Source organism: Schistocerca nitens, chromosome 12 (genome assembly GCF_023898315.1).
Source record: "Schistocerca nitens isolate TAMUIC-IGC-003100 chromosome 12, iqSchNite1.1, whole genome shotgun sequence".
NCBI classification, from domain to species: Eukaryota; Metazoa; Arthropoda; class Insecta; order Orthoptera; family Acrididae; genus Schistocerca; species Schistocerca nitens.
This window is the reverse complement of record NC_064625.1, coordinates 58,821,518-58,844,869: the sequence shown is the minus strand read 5'-3', so window position 1 is coordinate 58,844,869 and position 23,352 is coordinate 58,821,518.

The window sequence follows — 23,352 nt, the reverse complement described above, 5'->3', positions numbered from 1 at the left end:
CATCTAGCTAAAGAAAGATGTCTTTCCCAATAACTGCAATAGATAAAATGCTGGGAGTGATGGTTCTTATGAGACAAAATCACACTCGATGGTAGAGCAAACATAGAAGTCATCAAACGGAATCTCCCTGCTGAGAGGGAAGAAACATGTAGCACAATTTGTGCAGCACATTTATTATTTTTAGTGACAATTGGAATAAGATTATTAAACATATAAATCAAATGAAGGAGATACCTAAACAAGAAGATTTATCACATTCCGCACATCCCTTATTCAGTAAGGTGCATGTGGAGTCCCATCTGCACCAAAAACCCATTGAATGGAGAATCTGCTTTGTGGCCATACAACCAGCTGACCCTGCTGTAAAGAAGCAACACTTAACCACATTTCACGATTCAAATACATTACTCCACCGTGAAATTGATTAATATAAGTGAGAACGGTATCAATCAAAAGAAGCACTTTGCAAAAGAAAGAAGTCTTTCCTAATAACTCCATTAGACAGAATGCTGGGAGTGATGGTTCTTATCAGATAAAATCACACACGATGGTAAGGCAAACATAGCAGTCATCACACGGAATGTCACTGCTGAGAGGGAAGAAACAGGTACCACATTTTGTGCAGCACACTAATTATTTTTAGTGACCATTGGAATAAGATTTTTAAACATATAAAACAAATGAAGGAGATACCTAAACAAGAAGGTTTATCACATTCCGAACATCCGTTATTCAGTAAGGTGTATGTGGTGTCCCATCTCCAACAAAAACCCACTGAATGGAGAATCTGCTTTGTGGCCATATAACCAGCTGACACTGCTGCAAAGAACAAACGCGTAACCACATTTCACGAATCAAATACATTACTCCACTGTGACATTGATGAGTATAATTGATTACGGTATCAATCAAATGAAGCACCTAGCAAAAGAAAGAAGTCTTTCCCAACAACTCCAATAGACAGAATGCTGGGAGTGATGGTTCTTATCAGACAAAATCACACTCGAAGGTAGAACAAACATAGCAGTCATCAAACAGAATCTCTCTGGTGTGAGGGAAGAAACATGTACCACAATTTGTGCAGCACATTTTTTATTTTTAGTGACCATTGGAATAAGATTTTTAAACATGTAAAGCAAATGAAGGAGATACCTAAACAAGAAGGTTTATCACATTCCGAACTTCCGTTATTCAGTAATGTGCACATGGTGTCCCATCAGCACCAAAAACCCATTGAATGGAGATTCTGCTTTGTGGCGCTACAACCAGCTGACCCTGCTGTAAGGAACAACAACTTAACCACATTTCATGATTCAAATACATTACTCCACTGTGAAATTGATTAATATAAGTGATAACCGTATCAATCAAAAGAAGCACCTAGCTAAAGAAAGAAGTCTTTCCCAATAACTGCAATAGACAAAATGCTGGGAGTGATGGTTCTTATCAGACAAAATCACACTCGATGGTAGAACAAACATAGCAGTCATCAAACAGAATCTCCCTGCTGTGATGGACGAAACATGTACCATAATTTGTGCAGCACATTGATTATTTTTAGTGACCATTGGAATAAGATTTTCAACGTATAAAGCAAATGAAGGAGATACCTAAACAAGAAGGTTTATCACATTCCGAACTTCCGTTATTCAGTAATGTGCACATGGTGTCCCATCTGCACCAAAAACCCATTGAATGGAGAATCTGCTTTGTGGCTCTACAACCAGCTGAACCTGCTGTAAGGAACAACAACTTAACCACATTTCATGATTCAAATACATTACTCCACTGTGAAATTGATGAATATAAGTGATAAGGGTATCAATCAAATGAAGCACTTAGCAAAAGAAAGAAGTCTTTCCCAATAACTCCAATAGACAAAATGCTGGGAGTGATGGCTCTTATCAGACAAAATCACACACGATGGTAGAGCAAACATAACAGTCATCAAACGGAATCTCCCCGCTGAATGCGATTTTTAAACATATAAAGCAAATGAAGGAGATACCTAAACAAGAAGGTTTATCACATTCCGAACATCCGTTATTCAGTAAGGTGTATGTGGTGTCCCATCTCCAACAAAAACCCACTGAATGGAGAATCTGCTTTGTGGCCATATAACCAGCTGACACTGCTGCAAAGAACAAACGCTTAACCACATTTCGCAAATCAAATACATTACTCGACTGTGAAATTGATGAGTATAAGTGATAACGGTATCAATCAAAAGAAGCACCTAGCAAAAGAATGAATTTTTTCCCAACAACTCCAATAGACAGAATGCTGGGATTGATGGCTCTTATCAGACAAAATCACACTCGATGGTAGAACAAACATAGAAGTCATCAAACGGAATCTCCCTGCTGAGAGGGAGGAACATGTACCACACTTGGTGCAGCACATTTATTATTTTTAGTGACGATTGGAATAAGATTATTAAACATATAAAGCAAATGAAGGAGATACCTAAACAAGAAGATTTATCAAATTCCGAACATCCGTTATTCAGTAAGGTGTATGTGGTGTCCCATCTCCAACAAAAACCCATTGAATGCAGAATCTGCTTTGAGGCCATACAACCATCTGACCCTGCTGTAAAGAACAAACACTTAACCACATTTCATGATTCAATTACATTACTCCACTGTGAATTTGATGAGTGTAAGTGATAACGGTATCAATCAAAAGAAGCACCTAGCAAAACAAAGAATTTTTTCCCAACAACTCCAATAGACAGAATGCTGGGAGTGATGGTTCTTATCAGACAAAATCACACTCAATGGTAGAGCAAACATAGCAGTCATCAAACGGAATCTCACTGCTAAGAGGGAATAAACATGTACCACAACTTGTGCAGCACATTGATTATTTTTAGTGACCATTGGAATAAGATTTTTAAACATATAAAGCAAATGAAGGAGATATCGAAACAAGAAGGTTTATCACATTCCGAACATCTGTTATTCAGTAAGGTGCACATGGTGTCCCAACTGCACCAAAAACCCATTGAATGGAGAATCTGCTTTGTGGCCATAAAACCAGCTGACCTTGCTGTAGAGAACAAACACTTAACCACATTTCACAATTCAAATACATTACTCCACTGTGAAATTGATGAATATAAGTGATAACGGTATCAATCAAAAGAAGCACCTAGCAAAAGAAAGAAGTCTTTCCCAATAACTCCAATAGACAGAATGCTGGTAGTGATGGCTCTTATCAGACAAAATCACACTCGATGGTAGAGCAAACATAGAAGTCATCAAACGGAATCTCCCTGCTGAGAGGGAGGAAACATGTACAACAATTTGTGCAGCACATTTATTATTTTTAGTGACCACTGGAATAAGATTATTAAACATATAAAGCAAATGAAGGAGATACCTAAACAAGAAGATTTATCAAATTCCGAACATCCGTTATTCAGTAAGGTGTATGTGGTGTCCCATCTCCAACAAAAACCCATTGAATGCAGAAAATGCTTTGAGGCCATACAACCAGCTGACCCTGCAGTAAAGAACAAACACTTAACCACATTTCATGATTCAAATACATTACTCCACTGTGAAATTGATTAATATAAGTGATAACCGTATCAATCAAAAGAAGCACCTAGCTAAAGAAAGAAGTCTTTCCCAATAACTGCAATAGACAAAATGCTGGGAGTGATGGTTCTTATCAGACAAAATCACACTCGATGGTAGAACAAACATAGCAGTCATCAAACAGAATCTCCCTGCTGTGATGGAAGAAACATGTACCATAATTTGTGCAGCGCATTGATTATTTTTAGTGACCATTGGAATAAGATTTTTAAACATATAAAGCAAATGAAGGAGATAACTAAACAAGAAGGTTTATCACATTCGGAACATCCGTTATTCAGTAAGGTGCAGGTGGTGTCCCATCTCCAACAAAAACCCACAGAATGGAGAATCTGCTTTGTGGCCATATAACCAGCTGACCCTGCTGTAAAGAACAAACACATAACCACATTTCACGAATCAAATACATTACTCCACTGTGAAATTGATGAATATAAGTGATTAGGGTATCAATCAAATGAAGCAGTTAGCAAAAGAAAGAAGTCTTTCCCAATAACTCCAATAGACAAAATGCTGGGAGTGATGGCTCTTATCAGACAATATCACACACGATGGTAGAGCAAACACAGCAGTCATCAAATGGAATCTCCCCGCTGAATGCGATTTTTAAACATATAAAGCAAATGAAGGAGATACCTAAACAAGAAGGTTTATCACATTCCGAACATCCGTTATTCAGTAAGGTGTATGTGGTGTCCCATCTCCAACAAAAACCCACTGAATGGAGGATCTGCTTTGTGGCCATATAACCAGCTGACACTGCTGCAAAGAACAAACGCTTAACCACATTTCGCGAATCAAATACATTTCTCCACTGTGAAATTGATGAGTATAAGTGATAACGGTATCAATCAAAAGAAGCACCTAGCAAAAGAATGAATTTTTTCCCAACAACTCCAATAGACAGAATGCTGGGATTGATGGCTCTTATCAGACAAAATCACACACGATGGTAGAGCAAACATAGCAGTCATCAAACGGAATGTCACAGATGAGAGGGAAGAAACATGTACCCCAATGTGTGCAGCACACTGATTATTTTTAGTGACCTTGGAATAAGATTATTAAACATATAAAGCAAATGAAGGAGATACCTAAACAAGAATATTTATCAAATTCCGAACATCCGTTATTCAGTAAGGTGTATGTGGTGTCCCATCTCCAACAATAAACCCACTGAATGGAGAATCTGCTTTGTGGCCATATAACCAGCTGATCCTGCTGTAAAGAACAAACACTGAACCACATTTCACGATTCAAATTCATTACTCCACTGTGAAATTGATGAATATAAGTGATAAGGGTATCAATCAAAAGAAGCACCTAGCAAAAGAAAGAAGTCTTTCCCGATAACTCCAATAGACAGAATGCTGGGAGTGATGGTTCTTATCAGATAAAATCACACACGATGGTAAGGCAAACATAGCAGTCATCACACGGAATGTCACTGCTGAGAGGGAAGAAACATGTACCACATTTTGTGCAGCACACTGATTATTTTTAGTGACCATTGGAATAAGATTTTTAAACATGTAAAGCAAATGAAGGAGATACCTAAATAAGAAGATTTACCACATCCCTTACTTCCGTTATTCAGTAAGATGCACATGATGTCCCATCTGCACCAAAAACACATTGAATGGAGAATCTGCTTTGTGGCCATAAAACCAGCTGACCCTGCTGTAGAGAACAAACACTTAACCACATTTCATGATTCAAATACATTACTCCACTGTTAAATTGATAAATATAAGTGATAACGGTATCAGTCAAAAGAAGCACCTAGCAAAAGAAAGAAGTCTTTCCCAATAACTCCATTAGACAGAAAGCTGGGAGTGATGGCTCTTATCAGACAAAATCACACTCGATGGTAGAACAAACATAGAAGTCATCAAACGGAATTTACCTGCTGAGAGGGAAGAAACATGTACCACAATTTGTGCAGCACATTGATTATTTTTAGTGACCATTGGAATAAGTTTATTAAACATATAAAGCAAATGAAAGAGATACCTAAACAAGATGATTTATCAAGTTCCGAACATCCGTTATTCAGTAAGGTGTATGTGGTGTCCCATCTCCAACAAAAACCCATTGAATGCAGAATCTGCTTTGAGGCCATACAACCAGCTGACCCTGCTGTAAGGAACAAACACTTAACCACATTTCACGATTCAAATACATTACTCCACTGTGAAATAGATGAGTATAAGTGATAACGGTATCAATCAAAAGAAGCACCTAGCAAAAGAAAGAATTTGTTCCCAACAACTCCAATAGACAGAACGCTGGGAGTGATGGTTCTTATCAGACCTAATCACACTGGATGGTAGAGCAAACATAGAAGTCATCAAGCGGAATCTCCCTGCTGAAAAGGAAGAAACATGTACCACAACTTGTGCAGCACATTGATTATTTTTAGTGACCATTGGAATAAGATTTTTAAACATATAAAGCAAATGAAGAAGATACCTAAACAAGAAGATTTATCACATTCCGAACATCCATTATTCAGTAAGGTGCATGTGGTGTCCCATCTGCACCAAAAACCCACTGAATGGAGAATCTGCTTTGTGGCCAAACAACCAGCTGTCCCTGCTATAAAGAACAAACACTTAACCACATTTCACGATTCAAATACATTACTCCACTGTTTTGACAGAGCACTGAAAGACCTGAGTCGAAACAAGGCCCCGGGAGTAGACAACATTCCACTAGAACTACTGATGGCCTCGGGAGAGCCAGTCATGACAAAACTCTACCATCTAGTGAGCACGATGTATGAGACAGGTGAAATACCCTCAGACTTCAAGAAGAATATAATAATTCCAATCCCAAAGAAAGCAGGTGTTGACAGATGTGAAAATTACCGAACTATCAGTTTAATAAGTCACAGCTGCAAAATACTAACGCGAATTCTTTACAGACGAATGGAAAAACTGGTAGAAGCCGACCTCGGGGAAGATCAGTTTGGATTCCGTAGAAATGTTGGAACACGTGAGGCAATACTGACCTTACGACTTATCTTGGAAGAAAGATTAAGAAAAGGCAAACCTACGTTTCTAGCATTTGTAGACTTAGAGAAAGCTTTTGACAATGTTGACTGGAATACTCTCTTTCAAATTCTGAAGGTGGCAGGGGTAAAATACAGGGAGCGAAAGGCTATTTACAATTTGTACAGAAACCAGATGGCAGTTATAAGAGTCGAGGGGCATGAAAGGGAAGCAGTGGTTGGGAAAGGAGTGAGACAGGGTTGTAGCCTCTCCCCGATGTTATTCAAGCTGTATATTGAGCAAGCAGTAAAGGAAACAAAAGAAAAGTTCGGAGTAGGTATTAAAATTCATGGAGAAGAAGTAAAAACTTTGAGGTTCGCCGATGACGTTGTAATTCTGTCAGAGACAGCAAAGGACTTGGAAGAGCAGTTGAACGGAATGGACAATGTCTTGAAAGGAGGATATAAGATGAACATCAACAAAAGCAAAACGAGGATAATGGAATGTAGTCAAATTAAATCGGGTGATGCTGAGGGGATTAGATTAGGAAATGAGACACTTAAAGTAGTAAAGGAGTTTTGCTATTTACGGAGTAAAATAACCGATGATGTTCGAAGTAGAGAGGATGTAAAATGTAGACTGGCAATGGCAAGGAAAATGTGTCTCAAGAAGAGAAATTTGTTAACATCGAGTATAGATTTAGGTGTCAGGAAGTCGTTTCTGAAAGTATTTGTATGGAGTGTAGCCATGTATGGAAGTGAGACATGGACGATAACTAGTTTGGACAAGAAGAGAATAGAAGCTTTCGAAATGTGGTGCTACAGAATAATGCTGAAGATAAGGTGGGTAGATCACGTAACTAATGAGGAGGTATTGAATAGGATTGGGGAGAAGAGAAGTTTGTGGCACAACTTGACTAAAAGAAGGGATCGGTTGGTAGGACATGTTTTGAGGCATCAAGGGATCAGAACTTTAGCATTGGAGGGCAGCGTGGAAGGTAAAAATCGTAGAGGGAGACCAAGAGACCAATACACTAAGGAGATTCAGAAGGATGTAGGTTGCAGTAGGTACTGGGAGATGAAGAAGCTTGCACAGGATAGAGTAGCATGGAGAGCTGCATCAAACCAGTCTCAGGACTGAAGACCACAACAACAACAACTCCACTGTGAAATTAATGAATATAAGTGAGAACGGTATCAATCAAAAGAAGCACCTAGCAAAAGAAAGAAGTCTTTCCCAATAACTCCAATAGACAGAATGCTGGGAGTGATGGCTCTTATCAGACAAAATCACACACGATGGTAGAGCAAACATAGCAGTTATCAAACGGAATGTCTCTGCTAAGGGGGACGAAACACGTACCACAACTTGTGCAGCACATTGATTATTTTTAGCGACCATTGGAAAAAGATTTTTAAACATATAAAGCAAATGAAGAAGATACCTAAAGAAGAAGATTTATCATATTTCAAACATCCCTTATTCATGTGGTGACCCATCTGCACCAAAAACCCATTGAATGGAGAATCTGCTTTGTGGCCATACAACCAGCTGACGCCGCTGTAGAGAACAAACACTTAACCAAATTTCACGATTCAAATACATTACTCCACTGTGAAATTGATGAATATAAGTGATAATGGTATCAATCAAAAGAAGAACCTAGCTAAAGAAAGAAGTCTTTCCCAATAACTGCAATAGACAAAATGCTGGGAGTGATGGTTGTTACCAGAAAAAATCACACTCGATGCTAGAACAAACATAGCAGTCATCAAACGGAATCTCCCTGCTGTGACGGAAGAAACATGTACCACAATCTGTGCAGCACATTTATTATTTTTAGCGACCATTGGAATGAAATTTTTAAATATGTAAAGCAAATGAAGGAGATACCGAAACAAGAAGGTTTGTCACTTTCCGAACATCCCTGATTCAGTAAGGTGCACATGGTGTCAAATCTGCCCAAAACCACATTGAATGGAGAATCTGCTTTGTGGCCATAAAACCAGCTGACCCTGCTGTAGAGAACAAACACCTAACCACATTTCACGATTCAAATACATTACTCCACTGTGAAATTGATAAATATAAGTGAGAACGGTGTCAATCAAAAGAAGCACCCAGGAAAAGAGAGAAGTCTTTCCCAATAACTGCAATAGACAGAATGTTGAGAGTGATGGTGCTTATCAGGCAAAATCACACTCGATGGTAGAGCAAACATAGCAGTCATCAAACGGAATTACACTGCTAAGTGGGAAGAAACATGTACCACAACATCTGATATTCAGTAAGGTGTATGTGGTGTCCCATCTCCAACAAAAACCCACTGAATGGAGAATCTGCTTTGTGGCCATATAACCAGCTGACCCTGCTGCAAAGAACACAATCACACTCGATGATAGAACAAAAATAGTCATCAAACAGAATCTCCCCGCTGAGAGGGAAGAAACATGTACCACAACTTGTGCAGCACATTTATTATTTTTAGTGACCATTGGAATAAGATTTTTAAACATATAAAGCAAATGAAGGAGATATCTAAACAAGAAGGTTTATCACATTCCGAACATCCGTTATTCAGTAAGGTGCAGGTGGTGTCCCATCTGCACCAAAAACCCATTGAATGGAGAGTCTGCCTTGTGGCCATAAAACCAGCTGACCCTGCTGTTGAGAAGAAACGTTTAACCACATTTCATGATTCAAATACATTACTCCACTGTGAAATTGATGAATATAAGTGATAAGGGTATCAATCAAAAGAAGCACCTAGCAAAAGAAAGAAGTCTTTCCCGATAACTCCAATAGACAGAATGCTGGGAGTGATGGTTCTTATCAGATAAAATCACACACGATGGTAAGGCAAACATAGCAGCCATCACACGGAATGTCACTGCTGAGAGGGAAGAAACATGTACCACATTTTGTGCAGCACACTGATTATTTTTAGTGACCATTGGAATAAGATTTTTAAACATGTAAAGCAAATGAAGGAGATACCTAAATAAGAAGATTTACCACATCCCTTACTTCCGTTATTCAGTAAGATGCACATGATGTCCCATCTGCACCAAAAACACATTGAATGGAGAATCTGCTTTGTGGCCATAAAACCAGCTGACCCTGCTGTAGTGAAGAAACAATTAACCACATTTCACGATTCTAATACATTACTCCACTGTGAAATTGATCAATATTAGTGATAACGGTATCAATCAAAAGAAGTACCTACCAAAAGATAGAAGTCTCTCCCAATAACTCCAAAAGACAGAATGCTGGGAGTGATGGTTCTTATCAGACAAAATCACACTGGATGGTAGAACAAACATTGCAGCCATCAAACCGAAAGTCACTGCTGAGAGGGAAGGAACATGTACCACAATTTGTGCAGCCCATTTATTATTTATAGTGACCATTGGAATAAGATTATTAAACATATAAAGCAAATGAAGGAGATACCTAAACAAGAATATTTATCAAATTCCAAACATCCGTTATTCAGTAAGGTGTATGTGGTGTCCCATCTCCAACAATAAACCCACTGAATGGAGAATCTGCTTTGTGGCCATATAACCAGAGGACCCTGCTGTAAAGAACAAACACTTACCACATTTCACGATTCAAATTCATTACTCCACTGTGAAATTGATGAATATAAGTGATATTGGAATCAATCAAATAAAGTACCTACCAAAGGAGAGAAGTCCTTCCCAATAACTCCAATAGACAGAATGCTGGGAGTGATGGTTCTTATCAGACCTAATCACACTGGATGGTAGAGCAAACATAGAAGTCATCAAGGGGAATCTCCCTGCTGTGAGGGAAGAAACATGTACCACAACTTGTGCAGCACATTGATTATTTTTAGTGACCATTGGAATAAGATTTTTAAACATATAAAGCAAATGAAGGAGATACCTAAACAAGAAGATTTATCACATTCCGAACATCCCTTATTCAGGAAGGTGCACGTGGTGTCCCATCTGCACCAAAAACCCATTGAATGGAGAATCTGCTTTGTGGCCATACATCCAGCTGACCCTGCTGTAGAGAACAAACACTTAACCAAATTTCACGATTCAAATACATTACTCCACTGTGAAATTCATGAATATAAGTGATAAGGCTATCAATCAAATGAAACACCTAGCAAAAGAAAGAAGACTTTCCCAATAACTGCAATAGACAGAATGCTGGGAGTGGTGGTACTTATCCAACAAAATCACACTCGATGGTAGAACAAACATAGCAGTCATCAAACGGAATCTCCCCGCTGAGACGGAAGAAACATGCACATTTATTATTTTTAGTGACCATTGGAATAAGATTTTTAAACATATAAAGCAAATGAAGGAGATACCTAAACAAGAAGATTTATCAAATTCCGAACATCCGTTATTCAGTAAAGTGCATGTGGTGTCCCATCTGCACCATAAACCCATTGAATGCAGAATCTGCTTTGAGGCCATACAAGCAGCTGACCCTGCTGTAAAGAACACACACTTAACCACATTTCATGATTCAAATACATTACTCCACTGTGAAATTGACGAATATAAGTGAGAACGGTATCAATCAAAAGAAGCACCTAGCAAAAGAATGAAGCTTTTCCCAATAACTCCAATAGACAGAATGCTGGGAGTTATGGCTCTTATCAGAAAAAATCACACAAGATGGTAGAGCAAACATATCAGTCATCAAACGGAATGTCACTGCTGAGAGGGAAGAAACATGTACCACAATTTGTGCAGCACACTGATTATTTTTAGTGACCATTGGAATAAGATTATTAAACATATAAAGCAAATGAAGGAGATACCTAAACAAGAAGGTTTATCACATTCCGAACTTCTGTTACTCAGTAAGATGCACATGGTGTCACAACTGCACCAAAAACCCATTGAATGGAGAATCTGCTTTGTGGCTATAAAACCAGCTGACCTTGCTGTAGAGAACAAACACTTAACCACATTTCATGATTCAAATACATTACTCCACTGTGAAATTGATTAATATAAGTGATAACCGTATCAATCAAAAGAAGCATCTAGCTAAAGAAAGATGTCTTTCCCAATAACTGCAATAGATAAAATGCTGGGAGTGATGGTTCTTATGAGACAAAATCACACTCGATGGTAGAGCAAACATAGAAGTCATCAAACGGAATCTCCCTGCTGAGAGGGAAGAAACATGTAGCACAATTTGTGCAGCACATTTATTATTTTTAGTGACAATTGGAATAAGATTATTAAACATATAAATCAAATGAAGGAGATACCTAAACAAGAAGATTTATCACATTCCGCACATCCCTTATTCAGTAAGGTGCATGTGGAGTCCCATCTGCACCAAAAACCCATTGAATGGAGAATCTGCTTTGTGGCCATACAACCAGCTGACCCTGCTGTAAAGAAGCAACACTTAACCACATTTCACGATTCAAATACATTACTCCACCGTGAAATTGATTAATATAAGTGAGAACGGTATCAATCAAAAGAAGCACTTTGCAAAAGAAAGAAGTCTTTCCTAATAACTCCATTAGACAGAATGCTGGGAGTGATGGTTCTTATCAGATAAAATCACACACGATGGTAAGGCAAACATAGCAGTCATCACACGGAATGTCACTGCTGAGAGGGAAGAAACAGGTACCACATTTTGTGCAGCACACTAATTATTTTTAGTGACCATTGGAATAAGATTTTTAAACATATAAAACAAATGAAGGAGATACCTAAACAAGAAGGTTTATCACATTCCGAACATCCGTTATTCAGTAAGGTGTATGTGGTGTCCCATCTCCAACAAAAACCCACTGAATGGAGAATCTGCTTTGTGGCCATATAACCAGCTGACACTGCTGCAAAGAACAAACGCGTAACCACATTTCACGAATCAAATACATTACTCCACTGTGACATTGATGAGTATAATTGATTACGGTATCAATCAAATGAAGCACCTAGCAAAAGAAAGAAGTCTTTCCCAACAACTCCAATAGACAGAATGCTGGGAGTGATGGTTCTTATCAGACAAAATCACACTCGAAGGTAGAACAAACATAGCAGTCATCAAACAGAATCTCTCTGGTGTGAGGGAAGAAACATGTACCACAATTTGTGCAGCACATTTTTTATTTTTAGTGACCATTGGAATAAGATTTTTAAACATGTAAAGCAAATGAAGGAGATACCTAAACAAGAAGGTTTATCACATTCCGAACTTCCGTTATTCAGTAATGTGCACATGGTGTCCCATCAGCACCAAAAACCCATTGAATGGAGATTCTGCTTTGTGGCGCTACAACCAGCTGACCCTGCTGTAAGGAACAACAACTTAACCACATTTCATGATTCAAATACATTACTCCACTGTGAAATTGATTAATATAAGTGATAACCGTATCAATCAAAAGAAGCACCTAGCTAAAGAAAGAAGTCTTTCCCAATAACTGCAATAGACAAAATGCTGGGAGTGATGGTTCTTATCAGACAAAATCACACTCGATGGTAGAACAAACATAGCAGTCATCAAACAGAATCTCCCTGCTGTGATGGACGAAACATGTACCATAATTTGTGCAGCACATTGATTATTTTTAGTGACCATTGGAATAAGATTTTTAAACATGTAAAGCAAATGAAGGAGATACCTAAACAAGAAGGTTTATCACATTCCGAACTTCCGTTATTCAGTAATGTGCACATGGTGTCCCATCAGCACCAAAAACCCATTGAATGGAGATTCTGCTTTGTGGCGCTACAACCAGCTGACCCTGCTGTAAGGAACAACAACTTAACCACATTTCATGATTCAAATACATTACTCCACTGTGAAATTGATGAATATAAGTGATAAGGGTATCAATCAAATGAAGCACTTAGCAAAAGAAAGAAGTCTTTCCCAATAACTCCAATAGACAAAATGCTGGGAGTGATGGCTCTTATCAGACAAAATCACACACGATGGTAGAGCAAACATAACAGTCATCAAACGGAATCTCCCCGCTGAATGCGATTTTTAAACATATAAAGCAAATGAAGGAGATACCTAAACAAGAAGGTTTATCACATTCCGAACATCCGTTATTCAGTAAGGTGTATGTGGTGTCCCATCTCCAACAAAAACCCACTGAATGGAGAATCTGCTTTGTGGCCATATAACCAGCTGACACTGCTGCAAAGAACAAACGCTTAACCACATTTCGCAAATCAAATACATTACTCGACTGTGAAATTGATGAGTATAAGTGATAACGGTATCAATCAAAAGAAGCACCTAGCAAAAGAATGAATTTTTTCCCAACAACTCCAATAGACAGAATGCTGGGATTGATGGCTCTTATCAGACAAAATCACACTCGATGGTAGAACAAACATAGAAGTCATCAAACGGAATCTCCCTGCTGAGAGGGAGGAACATGTACCACACTTGGTGCAGCACATTTATTATTTTTAGTGACGATTGGAATAAGATTATTAAACATATAAAGCAAATGAAGGAGATACCTAAACAAGAAGATTTATCAAATTCCGAACATCCGTTATTCAGTAAGGTGTATGTGGTGTCCCATCTCCAACAAAAACCCATTGAATGCAGAATCTGCTTTGAGGCCATACAACCATCTGACCCTGCTGTAAAGAACAAACACTTAACCACACTTCATGATTCAAATACATTACTCCACTGTGAAATTGATGAATATAAGTGATAACGGTATCAGTCAAAAGAAGCACCTAGCAAAAGAAAGAAGTCTTACCCAATAACTCCATTAGACAGAATGCTGGGAGTGATGGTTCTTATGAGACAAAATCACACTCGATGGTAGAGAAAACATAGAAGTCATCAAACGGAATCTCCCTGCTGAGAGGGAAGAAACATGTACCACAATTTGTGCAGCACATTTATTATTTTTAGTGACAATTGGAATAAGATTATTAAACTTATAAATCAAATGAAGGAGATACCTAAACAAGAAGATTTATCACTTTCCAAACATCCCTTATTCAGTAAGGTGCATGTGGAGTCCCATCTGCACCAAAAACCCATTGAATGGAGAATCTGCTTTGTGGCCATACAACCAGCTGACCCTGCTGTAAAGAAGCCACACTTAACCACATTTCACGATTCAAATACATTACTCCACTGTTAAATTGATAAATATAAGTGAGAACGGTATCAATCAAAAGAAGCACTTAGCAAAAGAAAGAAGTCTTTCCCAATAACTCCAATAGACAGAATGGTGGGAGTGATGGCTCTTATCAGACAAAATCACACACGATGGTAGAGCAAACATAGGAGTCATCAAACGGAATGTCACTGCTGAGAGGGAGGAAACATGTACCACAATTTGTGCAGCACATTTATTTTTTTTGTGACGATTGGAATAAGATTATTAAACATATAAAACAAATGAAGGAGATACCTAAACAAGAAGATTTATCAAATTCCGAACATCCGTTATTCAGTAAGGTGTATGTGGTGTCGCATCTCCAACAAAAACCCATTGAATGCAGAATCTGCTTTGAGGGCATACAACCAGCTGACCCTGCTGTAAAGAACAAACAGTTAACCACATTTCATGATTCAATTACATTACTCCACTGTGAATTTGATGAGTATAAGTGATAACGGTATCAATCAAAAGAAGCACCTAGCAAAACAAAGAATTTTTTCCCAACAACTCCAATAGACAGAATGCTGGGAGTGATGGTTCTTATCAGACAAAATCACACTCAATGGTAGAGCAAACATAGCAGTCATCAAACGGAATCTCACTGCTAAGAGGGAATAAACATGTACCACAACTTGTGCAGCACATTGATTATTTTTAGTGACCATTGGAATAAGATTTTTAAACATATAAAGCAAATGAAGGAGATATCGAAACAAGAAGGTTTATCACATTCCGAACATCTGTTATTCAGTAAGGTGCACATGGTGTCCCAACTGCACCAAAAACCCATTGAATGGAGAATCTGCTTTGTGGCCATAAAACCAGCTGACCTTGCTGTAGAGAACAAACACTTAACCACATTTCACAATTCAAATACATTACTCCACTGTGAAATTGATGAATATAAGTGATAACGGTATCAATCAAAAGAAGCACCTAGCAAAAGAAAGAAGTCTTTCCCAATAACTCCAATAGACAGAATGCTGGTAGTGATGGCTCTTATCAGACAAAATCACACTCGATGGTAGAGCAAACATAGAAGTCATCAAACGGAATCTCCCTGCTGAGAGGGAGGAAACATGTACAACAATTTGTGCAGCACATTTATTATTTTTAGTGACCACTGGAATAAGATTATTAAACATATAAAGCAAATGAAGGAGATACCTAAACAAGAAGATTTATCAAATTCCGAACATCCGTTATTCAGTAAGGTGTATGTGGTGTCCCATCTCCAACAAAAACCCATTGAATGCAGAAAATGCTTTGAGGCCATACAACCAGCTGACCCTGCAGTAAAGAACAAACACTTAACCACATTTCATGATTCAAATACATTACTCCACTGTGAAATTGATTAATATAAGTGATAACCGTATCAATCAAAAGAAGCACCTAGCTAAAGAAAGAAGTCTTTCCCAATAACTGCAATAGACAAAATGCTGGGAGTGATGGTTCTTATCAGACAAAATCACACTCGATGGTAGAACAAACATAGCAGTCATCAAACAGAATCTCCCTGCTGTGATGGAAGAAACATGTACCATAATTTGTGCAGCGCATTGATTATTTTTAGTGACCATTGGAATAAGATTTCTAAACATATAAAGCAAATGAAGGAGATAACTAAACAAGAAGGTTTATCACATTCGGAACATCCGTTATTCAGTAAGGTGCAGGTGGTGTCCCATCTCCAACAAAAACCCACAGAATGGAGAATCTGCTTTGTGGCCATATAACCAGCTGACCCTGCTGTAAAGAACAAACACATAACCACATTTCACGAATCAAATACATTACTCCACTGTGAAATTGATGAATATAAGTGATTAGGGTATCAATCAAATGAAGCAGTTAGCAAAAGAAAGAAGTCTTTCCCAATAACTCCAATAGACAAAATGCTGGGAGTGATGGCTCTTATCAGACAATATCACACACGATGGTAGAGCAAACACAGCAGTCATCAAATGGAATCTCCCCGCTGAATGCGATTTTTAAACATATAAAGCAAATGAAGGAGATACCTAAACAAGAAGGTTTATCACATTCCGAACATCCGTTATTCAGTAAGGTGTATGTGGTGTCCCATCTCCAACAAAAACCCACTGAATGGAGGATCTGCTTTGTGGCCATATAACCAGCTGACACTGCTGCAAAGAACAAACGCTTAACCACATTTCGCGAATCAAATACATTTCTCCACTGTGAAATTGATGAGTATAAGTGATAACGGTATCAATCAAAAGAAGCACCTAGCAAAAGAATGAATTTTTTCCCAACAACTCCAATAGACAGAATGCTGGGATTGATGGCTCTTATCAGACAAAATCACACACGATGGTAGAGCAAACATAGCAGTCATCAAACGGAATGTCACAGATGAGAGGGAAGAAACATGTACCACAATGTGTGCAGCACACTGATTATTTTTAGTGACCTTGGAATAAGATTATTAAACATATAAAGCAAATGAAGGAGATACCTAAACAAGAATATTTATCAAATTCCGAACATCCGTTATTCAGTAAGGTGTATGTGGTGTCCCATCTCCAACAATAAACCCACTGAATGGAGAATCTGCTTTGTGGCCATATAACCAGCTGACCCTGCTGTAAAGAACAAACACTGAACCACATTTCACGATTCAAATTCATTACTCCACTGTGAAATTGATGAATATAAGTGATAAGGGTATCAATCAAAAGAAGCACCTAGCAAAAGAAAGAAGTCTTTCCCGATAACTCCAATAGACAGAATGCTGGGAGTGATGGTTCTTATCAGATAAAATCACACACGATGGTAAGGCAAACATAGCAGTCATCACACGGAATGTCACTGCTGAGAGGGAAGAAACATGTACCACATTTTGTGCAGCACACTGATTATTTTTAGTGACCATAGGAATAAGATTTTTAAACATGTAAAGCAAATGAAGGAGATACCTAAATAAGAAGATTTACCACATCCCTTACTTCCGTTATTCAGTAAGATGCACATGATGTCCCATCTGCACCAAAAACACATTGAATGGAGAATCTGCTTTGTGGCCATAAAACCAGCTGACCCTGCTGTAGAGAACAAACACTTAACCACATTTCATGATTCAAATACATTACTCCACTGTTAAATTGATAAATATAAGTGATAACGGTATCAGTCAAAAGAAGCACCTAGCAAAAGAAAGAAGTCTTTCCCAATAACTCCATTAGACAGAAAGCTGGGAGTGATGGCTCTTATCAGACAAAATCACACTCGATGGTAGAACAAACATAGAAGTCATCAAACGGAATTTACCTGCTGAGAGGGAAGAAACATGTACCACAATTTGTGCAGCACATTGATTATTTTTAGTGACCATTGGAATAAGTTTATTAAACATATAAAGCAAATGAAAGAGATACCTAAACAAGATGATTTATCAAGTTCCGAACATCCGTTATTCAGTAAGGTGTATGTGGTGTCCCATCTCCAACAAAAACCCATTGAATGCAGAATCTGCTTTGAGGCCATACAACCAGCTGACCCTGCTGTAAGGAACAAACACTTAACCACATTTCACGATTCAAATACATTACTCCACTGTGAAATAGATGAGTATAAGTGATAACGGTATCAATCAAAAGAAGCACCTAGCAAAAGAAAGAATTTGTTCCCAACAACTCCAATAGACAGAACGCTGGGAGTGATGGTTCTTATCAGACCTAATCACACTGGATGGTAGAGCAAACATAGAAGTCATCAAGCGGAATCTCCCTGCTGAAAGGGAAGAAACATGTACCACAACTTGTGCAGCACATTGATTATTTTTAGTGACCATTGGAATAAGATTTTTAAACATATAAAGCAAATGAAGAAGATACCTAAACAAGAAGATTTATCACATTCCGAACATCCATTATTCAGTAAGGTGCATGTGGTGTCCCATCTGCACCAAAAACCCACTGAATGGAGAATCTGCTTTGTGGCCAAACAACCAGCTGTCCCTGCTATAAAGAACAAACACTTAACCACATTTCACGATTCAAATACATTACTCCACTGTTTTGACAGAGCACTGAAAGACCTGAGTCGAAACAAGGCCCCGGGAGTAGACAACATTCCACTAGAACTACTGATGGCCTCGGGAGAGCCAGTCATGACAAAACTCTACCATCTAGTGAGCACGATGTATGAGACAGGTGAAATACCCTCAGACTTCAAGAAGAATATAATAATTCCAATCCCAAAGAAAGCAGGTGTTGACAGATGTGAAAATTACCGAACTATCAGTTTAATAAGTCACAGCTGCAAAATACTAACGCGAATTCTTTACAGACGAATGGAAAAACTGGTAGAAGCCGACCTCGGGGAAGATCAGTTTGGATTCCGTAGAAATGTTGGAACACGTGAGGCAATACTGACCTTACGACTTATCTTGGAAGAAAGATTAAGAAAAGGCAAACCTACGTTTCTAGCATTTGTAGACTTAGAGAAAGCTTTTGACAATGTTGACTGGAATACTCTCTTTCAAATTCTGAAGGTGGCAGGGGTAAAATACAGGGAGCGAAAGGCTATTTACAATTTGTACAGAAACCAGATGGCAGTTATAAGAGTCGAGGGGCATGAAAGGGAAGCAGTGGTTGGGAAAGGAGTGAGACAGGGTTGTAGCCTCTCCCCGATGTTATTCAAGCTGTATATTGAGCAAGCAGTAAAGGAAACAAAAGAAAAGTTCGGAGTAGGTATTAAAATTCATGGAGAAGAAGTAAAAACTTTGAGGTTCGCCGATGACGTTGTAATTCTGTCAGAGACAGCAAAGGACTTGGAAGAGCAGTTGAACGGAATGGACAATGTCTTGAAAGGAGGATATAAGATGAACATCAACAAAAGCAAAACGAGGATAATGGAATGTAGTCAAATTAAATCGGGTGATGCTGAGGGGATTAGATTAGGAAATGAGACACTTAAAGTAGTAAAGGAGTTTTGCTATTTACGGAGTAAAATAACCGATGATGTTCGAAGTAGAGAGGATGTAAAATGTAGACTGGCAATGGCAAGGAAAATGTGTCTCAAGAAGAGAAATTTGTTAACATCGAGTATAGATTTAGGTGTCAGGAAGTCGTTTCTGAAAGTATTTGTATGGAGTGTAGCCATGTATGGAAGTGAGACATGGACGATAACTAGTTTGGACAAGAAGAGAATAGAAGCTTTCGAAATGTGGTGCTACAGAATAATGCTGAAGATAAGGTGGGTAGATCACGTAACTAATGAGGAGGTATTGAATAGGATTGGGGAGAAGAGAAGTTTGTGGCACAACTTGACTAAAAGAAGGGATCGGTTGGTAGGACATGTTTTGAGGCATCAAGGGATCACAACTTTAGCATTGGAGGGCAGCGTGGAAGGTAAAAATCGTAGAGGGAGACCAAGAGACCAATACACTAAGCAGATTCAGAAGGATGTAGGTTGCAGTAGGTACTGGGAGATGAAGAAGCTTGCACAGGATAGAGTAGCATGGAGAGCTGCATCAAACCAGTCTCAGGACTGAAGACCACAACAACAACAACTCCACTGTGAAATTAATGAATATAAGTGAGAACGGTATCAATCAAAAGAAGCACCTAGCAAAAGAAAGAAGTCTTTCCCAATAACTCCAATAGACAGAATGCTGGGAGTGATGGCTCTTATCAGACAAAATCACACACGATGGTAGAGCAAACATAGCAGTTATCAAACGGAATGTCTCTGCTAAGGGGGACGAAACACGTACCACAACTTGTGCAGCACATTGATTATTTTTAGCGACCATTGGAAAAAGATTTTTAAACATATAAAGCAAATGAAGAAGATACCTAAAGAAGAAGATTTATCATATTTCAAACATCCCTTATTCATGTGGTGACCCATCTGCACCAAAAACCCATTGAATGGAGAATCTGCTTTGTGGCCATACAACCAGCTGACGCCGCTGTAGAGAACAAACACTTAACCAAATTTCACGATTCAAATACATTACTCCACTGTGAAATTGATGAATATAAGTGATAATGGTATCAATCAAAAGAAGAACCTAGCTAAAGAAAGAAGTCTTTCCCAATAACTGCAATAGACAAAATGCTGGGAGTGATGGTTGTTACCAGAAAAAATCACACTCGATGCTAGAACAAACATAGCAGTCATCAAACGGAATCTCCCTGCTGTGACGGAAGAAACATGTACCACAATCTGTGCAGCACATTTATTATTTTTAGCGACCATTGGAATGAAATTTTTAAATATGTAAAGCAAATGAAGGAGATACCGAAACAAGAAGGTTTGTCACTTTCCGAACATCCCTGATTCAGTAAGGTGCACATGGTGTCAAATCTGCCCAAAACCACATTGAATGGAGAATCTGCTTTGTGGCCATAAAACCAGCTGACCCTGCTGTAGAGAACAAACACCTAACCACATTTCACGATTCAAATACATTACTCCACTGTGAAATTGATAAATATAAGTGAGAACGGTGTCAATCAAAAGAAGCACCCAGGAAAAGAGAGAAGTCTTTCCCAATAACTGCAATAGACAGAATGTTGAGAGTGATGGTGCTTATCAGGCAAAATCACACTCGATGGTAGAGCAAACATAGCAGTCATCAAACGGAATTACACTGCTAAGTGGGAAGAAACATGTACCACAACATCTGATATTCAGTAAGGTGTATGTGGTGTCCCATCTCCAACAAAAACCCACTGAATGGAGAATCTGCTTTGTGGCCATATAACCAGCTGACCCTGCTGCAAAGAACACAATCACACTCGATGATAGAACAAAAATAGTCATCAAACAGAATCTCCCCGCTGAGAGGGAAGAAACATGTACCACAACTTGTGCAGCACATTTATTATTTTTAGTGACCATTGGAATAAGATTTTTAAACATATAAAGCAAATGAAGGAGATATCTAAACAAGAAGGTTTATCACATTCCGAACATCCGTTATTCAGTAAGGTGCAGGTGGTGTCCCATCTGCACCAAAAACCCATTGAATGGAGAGTCTGCCTTGTGGCCATAAAACCAGCTGACCCTGCTGTTGAGAAGAAACGTTTAACCACATTTCATGATTCAAATACATTACTCCACTGTGAAATTGATGAATATAAGTGATAAGGGTATCAATCAAAAGAAGCACCTAGCAAAAGAAAGAAGTCTTTCCCGATAACTCCAATAGACAGAATGCTGGGAGTGATGGTTCTTATCAGATAAAATCACACACGATGGTAAGGCAAACATAGCAGTCATCACACGGAATGTCACTGCTGAGAGGGAAGAAACATGTACCACATTTTGTGCAGCACACTGATTATTTTTAGTGACCATTGGAATAAGATTTTTAAACATGTAAAGCAAATGAAGGAGATACCTAAATAAGAAGATTTACCACATCCCTTACTTCCGTTATTCAGTAAGATGCACATGATGTCCCATCTGCACCAAAAACACATTGAATGGAGAATCTGCTTTGTGGCCATAAAACCAGCTGACCCTGCTGTAGTGAAGAAACAATTAACCACATTTCACGATTCAAATACATTACTCCACTGTGAAATTGATCAATATTAGTGATAACGGTATCAATCAAAAGAAGTACCTACCAAAAGATAGAAGTCTCTCCCAATAACTCCAAAAGACAGAATGCTGGGAGTGATGGTTCTTATCAGACAAAATCACACTGGATGGTAGAACAAACATTGCAGCCATCAAACCGAAAGTCACTGCTGAGAGGGAAGGAACATGTACCACAATTTGTGCAGCCCATTTATTATTTATAGTGACCATTGGAATAAGATTATTAAACATATAAAGCAAATGAAGGAGATACCTAAACAAGAATATTTATCAAATTCCAAACATCCGTTATTCAGTAAGGTGTATGTGGTGTCCCATCTCCAACAATAAACCCACTGAATGGAGAATCTGCTTTGTGGCCATATAACCAGAGGACCCTGCTGTAAAGAACAAACACTTACCACATTTCACGATTCAAATTCATTACTCCACTGTGAAATTGATGAATATAAGTGATATTGGAATCAATCAAATAAAGTACCTACCAAAGGAGAGAAGTCCTTCCCAATAACTCCAATAGACAGAATGCTGGGAGTGATGGTTCTTATCAGACCTAATCACACTGGATGGTAGAGCAAACATAGAAGTCATCAAGGGGAATCTCCCTGCTGTGAGGGAAGAAACATGTACCACAACTTGTGCAGCACATTGATTATTTTTAGTGACCATTGGAATAAGATTTTTAAACATATAAAGCAAATGAAGGAGATACCTAAACAAGAAGATTTATCACATTCCGAACATCCCTTATTCAGGAAGGTGCACGTGGTGTCCCATCTGCACCAAAAACCCATTGAATGGAGAATCTGCTTTGTGGCCATACATCCAGCTGACCCTGCTGTAGAGAACAAACACTTAACCAAATTTCACGATTCAAATACATTACTCCACTGTGAAATTCATGAATATAAGTGATAAGGCTATCAATCAAATGAAACACCTAGCAAAAGAAAGAAGACTTTCCCAATAACTGCAATAGACAGAATGCTGGGAG